Raw genomic sequence first — 12,118 nt, 5'->3', positions numbered from 1 at the left:
AAAAAAATTATAGACAAACATCTTAAAGGTAAAGGCTATAAGACCATCTCTAAACAGCTTGAAGTTCCTGTGACAACAGTGGCTCATATTATTCAGAAGTTCAAGACCCACGGGACAGTAGCCAACCTCCCTGGACGTGGCCGCAAGAGGAAAATTGATGACAAATTGAAGAGACGGATCGTTGGAATTGTATCCAAAGAGCCCAGAGCAACCTCCAAAGAAATTAAAGGTGAACTCCAAGGCCAAGGTACATCAGTGTCAGATCGCACCATTCGTCGTTGTTTGAGCCAAAGTGGACTTCATGGGAGATGACCAAGGAGGACACCACTGCTGAAAAAAACTCATAAAAAAGCCAGACTGGAATTTGCAAAAATGCCTGTTGACAAGCCACAAAGCTTCTGGGAGAATGTCCTTTGGACAGATGAGACCAAACTGGAGCTTTTTGGTAAGGCACATCAACTCTATGTTCATAGACTCAAAAACCAAGCATACGAAGAAAAGAACACTGTCCCTACGGTGAAACATGGAGGAGGCTCAGTAATGTTTTGGGGCTGCTTTGCTGCATCTGGCACAGGGTGTCTTGAAAGTGTGCAAGGTACGATGAAATCTGAAGACTATCAAGGCATTCTGGAGAGAAATGTGCTGCCTAGTGTCAGAAAGCTTGGTCTCAGTCGCAGGTCATGGGTCTTCCAACAGGACAACGATCCAAAACACACAGCCAAAAACACCCAAGAATGGCTGAGAGAAAAGCGTTGGACTATTCTAAAGTGGCCTTCTATGAGCCCAGATCGGAATCCCATTGAACATATGTGGAAGGAGCTGAAACATGCCATTTGGAGAAGACACCCATCAAACCTGAGACAACTGGAGCTGTTTGCTCATGAGGAGTGGGCCAAAATACCTGTTGACAGCTGCAGAACGCTCATTGACAAATACAGAAATCGTTTAATTGCAGTGATTGCCTCAAAAGGTTGTGCAACAAAATATTAAGTTATGGGTACCATCATTTTTGTCCAGCCCTATTTCATTAGTTTGTTTTTTTTAAATAATTATGTTAATCAACAATTCAAAAGTGATGGCTGATTTTGATTATTTAATTTTCAATAAATTTTTATTTATTGTTACTTTTGTGAGTTTCAAGTGATTTCAGTGAGAATTGTGGGTTTTTCCTTCTTTAACTGAGGGGTACCAACAATTTTGTCCACGTGTGTATAATACCTAAAATAATAACCTATAAAAGCTATATGAAACAACCAGAATGTATGTTTCTTTTGTGACAAAGACACGTTTCAAAGTTATAGAACTCAAGACTTCATTAATTTACATAGTCTTTCTACGTGGATGGAGACCTTTGCTCATGACTGTATGCATCATATACATCATTCAACTTCATATTATTTTGAATGTGCTGGTTTGTGGTGCTGTTTTTTTCTGGTATTACATCAAATGCATTTGCACCAAAATAGGTTGAGTAAACAACAGAAACACAAATCGGGATAATATAATACCAGCACCATAAACTGCAAGTATGAAAAGCTAAAATAAAGCTGAATTAACTGCTCTCTAAATATGACTTTCATGGAGGATTTATTGCATTAGACCACATTAGCTTCAGCTAGTTGTACCTTTTAAACTGACAGCTGAATGCACCCTGAAATGAAAATTAACTAGCATGGCTTCGTTTCCCATCATTGTTTGACAAATGAATCTATTTACTCCTGTATTTACTCATCAGTTTACTGTGCTGACTGTTTGATCTATCAATGCAGCTCCATCCTTCCGGTTCATCCGTTCATCCGTCATCTAGACTCTTTCATTTGGTTGCATTTCATCTGCTCTAATTCACTGTTGGGATCCATTCCTGCCCCCCCACATAATTCCTCTCCTTCCCATCTGTGACTTCTTGGCATTCCTGGAGCTGAACTGGGATGGAATTGAGAGAAAAATACTTTAGAGGTTCACTAGCAGTCAGGTATTTTTTCTATATGAGCAGTGTGGGAAACTTTATATTGTAAAACTCACAAGGGTGAAGTAAAGTTAAAAGAAAACCCAGAAAATGTGACGAATCTTTGGGATTTTGGCTTTGAGGAACGTTGAGGAACAGTTCAGCTTCACACAATATTCTGTAAAATCAAGGCAACAAGATTCTTTATTTGTATCTGAACAGGACTTCAGTAATCACCTGCAGTTGGTTAAAAAACGAGGTCAGATCCAACGCAGATGGCCCACATGTTTCTGCTCTGAGTCACTCTGCGAATAACATTCATTATCTCCTAGAAGTGCATCTCATAAATGTCACATTCACCTGACATATCCCTGTCAAAGTACTGTGTTGTTGACAAGGCTTATGCATTTTTAAAACTGTGCAATTCAGTTCTTGAACAAAGCCCTTACTAGTTTCTCTTTACAAGAACTAAACTGATCATTTTGTTTTATGCCTTTGGTGGGTATTTGTGGTATTTCCTGCTTGCTGTTTATTCTGTGGGCGTCCAAAAACAAAAGTTCAGAGCTAGTTTCCACCATTTTATTGTGTCTTTCTGTCAGAGCAAATCATTAAGATGCCAGGTGCACAACTTGCTCTGCTATTCTGATTGACCAATTTATGACAAAGTCCCTTACAAAGCCAGTTTCACACCAAAATAATGTAATTAGTATGTAGGTCCTCAGTGCAAGACGTGTTATCATCACAACAAAGGCTGTAAAATTAGATGCTTTGCTTTTTAGAGGATACTGTTATGGTGTCACCCTAGTAACCTAGAAAACAACACTGATAAACTTTTACACAAACCATGATCATTTTCTGAATCTAACCGAATAGTTTTGTAGCATAAACCACAGCAAACAGTGACTAACAACTGAAACCAGAAAACACCTCTGAACACTACAGTAGGAGCCAGATTGAGCTTTACATTGATTTTCATACAGTCTTTCTTGTTATTAGCATGTGGATGTGAATGTTAGAGTGTGTGTGTGTATGTGTGCGTATGGGGGAATGAATGGCCAAAGGTGTGTCTATCCCCACCTAGAGGAGACCAGAGAGCCGAACCCACCTGGCTGAGGAGCCTGAATGTGGAGCCCAAGGGGGGAAGGCTTAAGAACCAGCATCTTAGGAAGGCAAACAGTTATTTTTTTTTTTGACTGTGTGGCTGTATCAAGGAGCTAGGCCTTAAAGACTCTTTAGTTTAAAGTAGGGCTGTCAAAATTAACGCGATAATGCAAATTAATCCATCATCATGATTAATCTGATTCAAAATTACAAGACAATTAATCAATCTGGAGTGCAGAATGACTCAAAATCCCTGAAAGGTCTCTGGCAACTCATTTTGGGCAGTTTGTCCAAGTAGACTTACTGTTGTGCATGCCGCTACACATGCACATGGGCAGTTCATCCGGCAGTATCAGAACCAAGCCACTCGAAATGGAAGATGCTAAATAGCACGTTGGCCACCTCAGTGGGAAATATCAGTAATATATTCACAGCAACCCTGTGACTAATCTGATTGAAAAATTTAATCTTTTGACAGCACTACTTTAAAGCTTTTTTTAAATTTTATTCCAACTTATCAGTAATTCCACAACAGTAAATGCTATAAATGGTAATTGGCACCATCTGCATCCACTTCTACTCCTTTTCTTTCATCTACATGTGTCAAGACTAAACCCAACTCAGCTGTCAGTTGTAGTCAAGCAGCAGACTCAAGAAGTTGACTGAAATTGGTATTACATTTGGTCAACAAAACTTCCTTGAATGGATTTTCTGGGAGAAAGGAACACTGGACAGAACTTCTACAAAGGAAATGCGAGTTCAACTGTAGGTGCCATGTTGGATTCAATCCAGATCAACTGGTACATTTATGAAGACATTTTTAAAGGAATCTTGTTTAATGTCTTAAGAAGAAACTGCTTTGAGGAATATTAAGTTCTGTTTTTGAAAGAACAGGACTTTTAAATTTTGTCAAGTTCAACAAAGCTTCAGTTTTCAATATGGATGACTGTAGTGTGTGAGTCAGTTTTCTTACAACAAACTGCATCCTGGAGTAGCTGTCAGTAAATGTGGAACCCGGTCTCACGGGGATTCGTGAAACTGTCACGTAAGTTTTAGTTTCAGTTTCGTGCGCACCAACACGATTTCGTCATGTTTTTTGTGCCGCTCACCACGAAATGTTTTTCGCTGTGGTAATCATATCTGAAAGTGGTTTATACCGGCGGATTCATGACGATCTAAGCTGTCCATCGGCGTATACTGCTTGTGTGATTGCGTTTGCGGCCGCCGGCCACCGGACATTCTTGAAATTCCTATGCAAATTGGTAAGTGTACCACCGGCTTATGGTTAGGTTATGGTTAGGTTATGGTTAGGGTTATGGTTAGGGTTATGTTTAGGGACGATGTCATGCAAAATATAGCGTTGGATTCGCCACGGTTTTACATTAAAAATATAATATACACATTCTTTTGAAATACGTTCTGAGTGGCACGAAAAGTCCGCCGTTTAAAATACATTGGTGCGCATTTCGTGGTGAGCGGCACGAAAAACATGACGAAATCGTGTTGGTGCGCACGAAACCGAAACTAAAACTTACGTGACAGTTTCACGAATCCCCGTGAGATCGGGCTGAAATGTGTATACATGTGTGTATGCAAAACTGCAGCATGTGTATTCTTACTTGTATTTATGAGCTACAGAGCAGGGACAGGACAGTTTTTATTGTCTAAAAGCCTCTTGGGACTGTTTAAACAAGCAACGTATTCATTGTTTCTAGGTGCAGAATTGAGATAAATAAGACAGACACACACATATGAGCTGCCAGCACTTTTACAGAGAGGCAAGGTGTTGCGTTTATGTCCATATTTGGTTCAGGACGACTCCTTCTCTTCCTACAATAAAACAAATTAAGTATTTTGGCCGCGGTTGCATTGTCTTCGTCACTTCTCTGAAGACTTATTAGGCAGCTCTCCCGCTGAGTCTTCCACAGGAATGCAGTTTGTTTATCAGTTTTAACACCACATTTTATGATCACTAAAGATAATAATGTCGGGAATGTGGGACGAATGTAAACGTTGTAGCTACAGTATTGATTCAAGGGAAATTCTCTGAGAGGGATTCAGAGGTTAGAGGCAAGTTTTTGCTCAAGAGAACTTCAGCGGAGTGAAAGAAAGTTTCGTATAAACTTCAAATCCTGCTCTGCTAAGGATCCAGACTATATCCTCTTCTGATTGAATCTCCAGCTCCCACTTTGCAATCATCACTTTCAATTATTTGTTACTTCTGCCTCATTTCTTCTCACATGCTTTTGTGGATTTATTTTACAAGCTGATTATAAAGTGCGTTGAACGTTGCTTTGGCAGGACCTCATTGAATTTCTGTGAAGTCGGAGATAAAAACATTTCACCAGTGAGTCAACGTTTCTGAAAGTTTTATAACACAACACCAGCATCAATAACGGTGCCTAATTAGTTTCATCTCAGCACGTCTGAGTCATGGGATTTCTGCACAGAGCTCAGTATAAATTAATTACAGAGCGCAGCCTTGGTGTGTGATACATCATTGAGCAAACTGTTGACTTTGGATGCTGCGGCTGTTTCTGAATGCATTCTATCACCGGGTATACCACTGAGCGCTCGGCATCATTTCTCTTCTGAAGTGGAAAACGTTCACATGTTTCTGAAGGTGCTTCCAAAAACTATTAGCCCACTCTTGGAAATCCTACACGGGCCTCTCCACTCACGTGCTGCAACTCAATGCTAATTTACCTGTTTTGACCGAGATTACCTCGACATCGGTCACTTAGCACAGATAAGATCTCAGGGAAGTCTCACTTTACTTTGCCTCTTGGGGAAATATTTTGTTTAGCCACTTCACACCAGGTGTGATATTCACTGGAGGGCCTCAGAGAGATTTAAGTGGGTTTAAACTAAATTACTTTCAACTTGCAAGTGCAGAAAAATTTTTTTTTTTTTTTTTGCTGATGTCACTGCTCGAACATGCTTTTGCTGTTGTTTTTGATTTGAAAATCTCTGCATGGCAAACAAGCATTTTATTTGCAGTTTCAAATCCATCTTCATCTGATAGAAGCTGGGTGTTTGTCACATTGGCTTTGATCTACAGCTCCCCAAAACAACTGTCTGAGTAGATTCACGCGGATTCGTATTGTCACAGAACTAAACCACCAACCTTAAGTCAATTCATGCACTGTACAGTCAGAATAAGGAGTCCTACTTTAGGATTTGCAGATCAGTGGAGCATATACGATAACATTTCTGCTTTTTAAAAGGAGTTGACTTCCATTAAATCAGCCCTCTCTCCCAAAAATCACATTCCCGTGGAACTAAACTGCATTTTCACTGATGCTTTTAATGAAAGTATTGTTTACCTGAAAGGTAAGACTGGAAAGAAAAGGCAGGAGAAAATGTATTATTCTTAGACTTAGGTTTCTCTTTAACTCGCTGTTTACTTGTAGTTTTCACTTGATGTTTGGTTAGATTTAGGTAGATATCATATTTTGTTTGACACTTTCACATTAATAACTACTTGTTAGAAGCGTTGAGTGGTTTTGTTGAGGAAAATAGCGCAATTTAGGGTAAATTACGGCCATTTCAAAACGTGCTTTCTGGGTTTCCAGAGTTCCATCCCATCTCATGAAAAAGAGCAACAGTAAAGTGATAAAATAAAGAGGAAAGATATGTTGATCTGAAAAATATTTGGAAGTGGCATCCAACAGAAACAGCGGCTTAATTGAATGGGAACCTTATTTTTTGGAGACTGGACTGCATTAATCCTGGGAAACACAAGTCAGCCTTTTCGGTATGACTGAAATTGGATGTAAATATCAATGCATGACTGATTTTGCCTAATGTTTTATTTAATTTTTTTGCATCTGGGCATCTCCTGATGTGTTGCTGCTTCTGGTATTGAGGCAGCGAAATGTAGATTTTTAATTTTTAGTAACATTAATTCTACCTCAGAGTCATTTATAAATTGCTGAGTAGCACCAAAAACATTGTTAGTTTTTTCACAAAACACAAAAAAACTGAACCAAATTTTGACCCAGACCATTATACTACAGGGGTAAAACCACATGATTTGTTCAACTGAGGATGTAGGAGATTTTACCAGAGGTGGCCAGCATCATGAGGACATGATTTGGGCAAAAAAAACCATAAATTTTGACATCTGACTTAGGTCATTATATTAGAAAGGTGACGAAATCTTCCCAATAGAGGAAAAAAAAATCAGAGCCAAACAAAGAATTATAACTAAATTCACTTCTTTCTTGCTATCCTGCATCTCTTACCAAACAACTGTAACAGACCTCAGCTTGTTCTTGACACTAAGACATCACATAAATCATCTTTTATATCAATCTCATCTTGAATTCTATGTAATTGGGTTTTTCACGGTTTTTGATGGCACAGAGATGAAAGCTGGACCTCATTAGTGAACGTTGCAGAGGTTCAAGAGGTACATAGGTGATCTTATCTGCACAGAAAGTTGCTTTTTGCGGTTCTGATTTAGCCACATCTTCTGACATCGGAAGTACGAACATATACAGATTTCCATTTAGCCAGTGAGGAGCTGAGCAGAGACGTTGAGAGAAGGAGGGAAATATGTAGAAGAGGATTGTTGCTGACAGTCGCAGTTGAGTCATCACCTTCACACCTCACTGCCGCCGTGTTTCTCTGCGGTGTCCTCAGGCTGGTAAAGATCACACTCATATACATCATCACAAATGTGCACGAGCCCGCTCTGTGTCTGCTGGAGGCAAACTCTGATCCAGGTGTGGGAGTGTGAGGTCAGTGCATGCACCAGATTCCATCTTCCGCTTGTCTCCCTGAGCAGCAGCTTTTAATCAACAGCTTCACTTTCACTGCCTCGGGTCGACTCTCCTTCACTGGAAATAATGAAGAGGTCGGACACGTGCAGATGTTTGAAATGTGTCACCGGGACAAGCTTGAAAATTGTAAATGGTTTGCTCAAGTTAAGAAGGTTCAACGTGTATCTCAGAACATTAAAAGTCAGGCAGCTTTTATCTATCAAACCCTCTTTTGGAGAACTGAAGCACATGTTCAGTCTGAACAGAAAACATGTCTTTACATTTTTTTGTAAGAGCAAGGAAATTCTTCATTCAGTCACAAGGATTCAAAAAGTGAAACTATCTGCATCTATAGAAAGAATTGGAGAATATGGTGCATCGAAACATACAAACAAAGTGTTTATATTATAGAAATATAAAGCTAAATAAGAGGAAGTTAGCAAACCTACAACTTTCTGTGGTAATGTGGGATAATTTTGCAATCAATAAGGCTTTGTTCAGACAGATTTGTTTATTAAATCAGCTCTTTACTGTTTGTACTGTTTTTTTGCAGTTGATCAGATCACATTTGTTTGTCCAGACATCATCACACAATCTGCACAGATTGATGGCATAGTGATGCAGTCGGTTCCTTCCAGCTTTGCCTGTACAGACACCAAAAGTACCAGGAGAGAACTGATTTGGGTGTCTGTGGAATGTTGTTGATCTCTGCTCGTGGTAGCAACTATTTTGTTCTGTCACTGTGCATGGCTGAGCTTTGAGTCTGCAGAAGCCTGATTGGTATCACAAAGCGGGGGTAAGTCTATCAAACTGTACACGTAGATAAACAACAAAACAAAATCAGGTGCGAAGAGAAAAAAAGCTTCATTGCTTGGATGTTAACCCTGAGCTCGCTCGCAAACAAATGAAACGTAGAAAAGGCAACAAAGAAGGAGAACATTCAGAGATCACTGAGCAAACTCCTTTTATTATTGTTTGTTTCTGTACACAGAAGTGTGAATGAAGTGCAAAAACCATCAGTTAATCAGTTTGCAAAAAATGCATTTTTAGTTTTGTAAGTTCTGGAAATGCTGAATTGTGGGACTGAAAAATTTAGCATGGTGTCATAATACTCAGACTCATAAATTGGAAAACAATTTAAGTAAAATTGCATATTCTACATAAATAACAATGTCAAGCCATGAATAAAAGTCCACGTTTCTTAAGTTGTGTCCAGAAGAAGAGGTTAGCTGAAGGCAGAAGTTGTAATTCACAAAAGATTAGAGGTCTTTAAACCAAGGAAACTCACAGTGAAACAATGACAAATTAAAACCAAATGAACAGATGTTTGGTTTCAAGAAAAACATTCCAACATGATAAAATAATCAAGAACATCTTACACACTGCTCGGGTGACTTCTCTGTTATTTTTTTTGTTTCACTCATCCGTTCTGAATGTATCAGGGTTGATGCTCAACTTGTTAAACAGATGATTCACATTAAGTTCTGTTTCTTATCTTGATCAATGTAAAATTATAGCAACAACTGACACAACAGTTACAATACAAGAGTAAAGAATTGCTTTCAGATCATGTCCTAGACCAATGATAGACTGTAAATGGCCAATTTTATAAACATAAAAGACATTTAAAACTGGTCACATCTGGGTTCCCACATTCTCTAATTTTTCTCTGAGTTTTATCTTTTCTTCAGCTCTCTGGTCTCTTTATTCATTATTAAACTCATTCACCCAGAACAAGCAGAAATGGAGTGAAAGGCATTTTCTGACCCATTTGCTTTGACACGTTACTGGACGCAGCTCAATGATAAACCAGCTGTTTATTAATGGCCGACTGGGCGGATCACTGCAGCGCTGCCAAAAACAACTACGGCTCCTCCCAGCTGCTAAACAGAGCTTTACCCTGAAATTATGCTTTGTTATCTTTTACATTCTTGTTTTTACACTGTTTGTTTTTAATTTAGTCTTGCTTTTGGCCTTCTGCTCAGACTTAAGGTTCGTGTAATGGAACACTTTCCTGGAAATACCTGATATTAGCCGATAATACCGGCCGTCTCACTATGAGCCAAACAAACCCTGCTCAGCAGGACAACAATCTTTACCGAGCAAACAGTTCAATCCTTTTAGTAAGTTTGAGTGTTTTCTGCTATAGTTACCATCAATCCATCTCATAATGACTTAATTTGCACAATCCAACTCTAATATATGCATTATATAAGCAAATATCCCACTTTCCCCTATAGGCTGTATCATTAGATTACAATTAAAAGGACTACATAAACATTTTCAGGAGGGCTGCCACTAGCAGGTATTTAAGCAATAAATCAGCTACTTTTTTTTACTGTCTTTATACAATTAGGAAAAATTAGGAATGCTTTTCACATTTTTCCAGACTCCAGCTTACCATCAATAAACCCCTGGAAGAATCAAGAAAAACAGAAAATCAGCACATTAAAAAACTTTCTTTAGTGAAAAATCACATTTTGTTTGTTTTATCTTGGTAACATGTTCACATTTTTATATTCTAGAAGACATAGCATGTAGGAAATAAGAAATCAGTGCCACGATGGGGCATTTTGCAACCACAGTGTATCGATCAAATCAAATCAAGTTTATTTGAAAAGCACTTTTAAAATAATCTGAGTTGACCAAAGTCTTAAACATGTCATGATAAAAACTTTCAATTTGTAAAAGAATATGAAGTAGAATAAAATATGAATACAAGGCAAAATATGGTAGAAACTTCTTGTAATACGAAACTCAGAGATAAAGCAAATATATATATATATATATATATATATATATATATATATATATATATAAAGAGCATTAAAAGCAGCCAAAAGCCACAGAAAGCATGTATGTCTTAAGATTTTTAATCAAAATGTGAGTGGAGGCGGAACTTTTCAGCACCTTAGACTGCTTCAAAGCTTTGGAGCTAATACTGAAATAGGCTTGATCTCTGTTACCTACTAGCCTTGTATGGTGGAACACCAAAGAGTAGCTGTTCTGAGGATCTATGAGGCTTTGAAATATGTGAGGTTGCCAGATGTTAAACCAAATAAAAGAACCTTACAATCAAGTCTGTATTTACCAGAAAGTCAGCAAAGAGATGCTGGTACAGGATAAATAATTTGTGCTCTTGTACCTGTAAGACAGTCGATGACCATCTCAAAAAGACAAGTTGAAGCTTCTGGGATTTCATACATCACAAACTTAAATAACCAATCCTGTCAGCTTATCAGGTTGGGTATTCTGTATCAATATTCTTGTTCAGATTTGGTTCCTGGATCACACGTGGTGACATTGTGACTTGTCATTGTGCTGTGCAAATTACTTTTACAGTCTTTAACTAATAGGAGAGCTGGTGTGCTCGAGCCTCTGCTATCAGAGGAACTGCATAGATTTGCACAACTGAGGAAGCAAAAACTAAATGTAAACTATTTTATGACAGGAAGAATCTTTTCAAAACATATAATTTTAGTACAAGAAGATGAGTTTTTCAATGGCTAAATCAATGACCAGAGAGAAAGTTTAAAAAGCTTGGATATTTCTGTTGACTGATGATGCGGTCTTTTACTTATCAGATTTTTTTTGTGTCTCAGTAACAGTTGCATTCACACCTTAAAGCCACCGAGGTCAAATCAGTATACAGACTTCACTAAACCTCAACAGCAGTTCAGACAGTTAAATTTTCTATTCCCAACATCGCATCTCTGATCTGTAGACTAAAATGTTGGCATCAGTTTGACATTTTGATAGTAAATTGAGACGAGTCTGTTCTTCTCTGGCTGCACTTCAGTAGCTTTGCACTGTGAGCATTTAGCTGTTAAGCACAGACTGTTTTGAAACACAATATTTAGCTTGTCTCCATTGCAGAAAAATGGCCCTCATTAGCACTCAAAGCTAACCTAGATTGCTAATACTCCATTGGCAATGAACCAGAGCACCGGCTAATGCTCGCACAGCCGGAGCCAAAGTTAACTTTCAGAGCAGCGATGGCCATAGTAAATTAAATTAATGAGACTCTCGATTATGCGTCGGCTGTGTAATGTCTCATGTTCAACAGGACCGTATCTGCTGCTATGCAATACAATACTGTCTACAATAATGATAATAAAACAATGTCTTGTTTCAAATAAAAAATGGAATTTAATACAATGGAAACTGAGAGATGCTGTATGAGAGTTAGTGGATTATGTCTTGTAGGAGCTTTTTATGACCATTTGGAGGTTTTCCAGGAGGAGGTGAAGCTACAAGCATTGTGTTAAACAATGAAGCTCTCAAATGTAGGAGGACGGAGGCCCAA

Source organism: Acanthochromis polyacanthus, chromosome 14 (assembly GCF_021347895.1).
Source record: "Acanthochromis polyacanthus isolate Apoly-LR-REF ecotype Palm Island chromosome 14, KAUST_Apoly_ChrSc, whole genome shotgun sequence".
Lineage (NCBI taxonomy): Eukaryota > Metazoa > Chordata > Actinopteri > Pomacentridae > Acanthochromis > Acanthochromis polyacanthus.
This window is presented reverse-complemented; position numbering follows the sequence as displayed.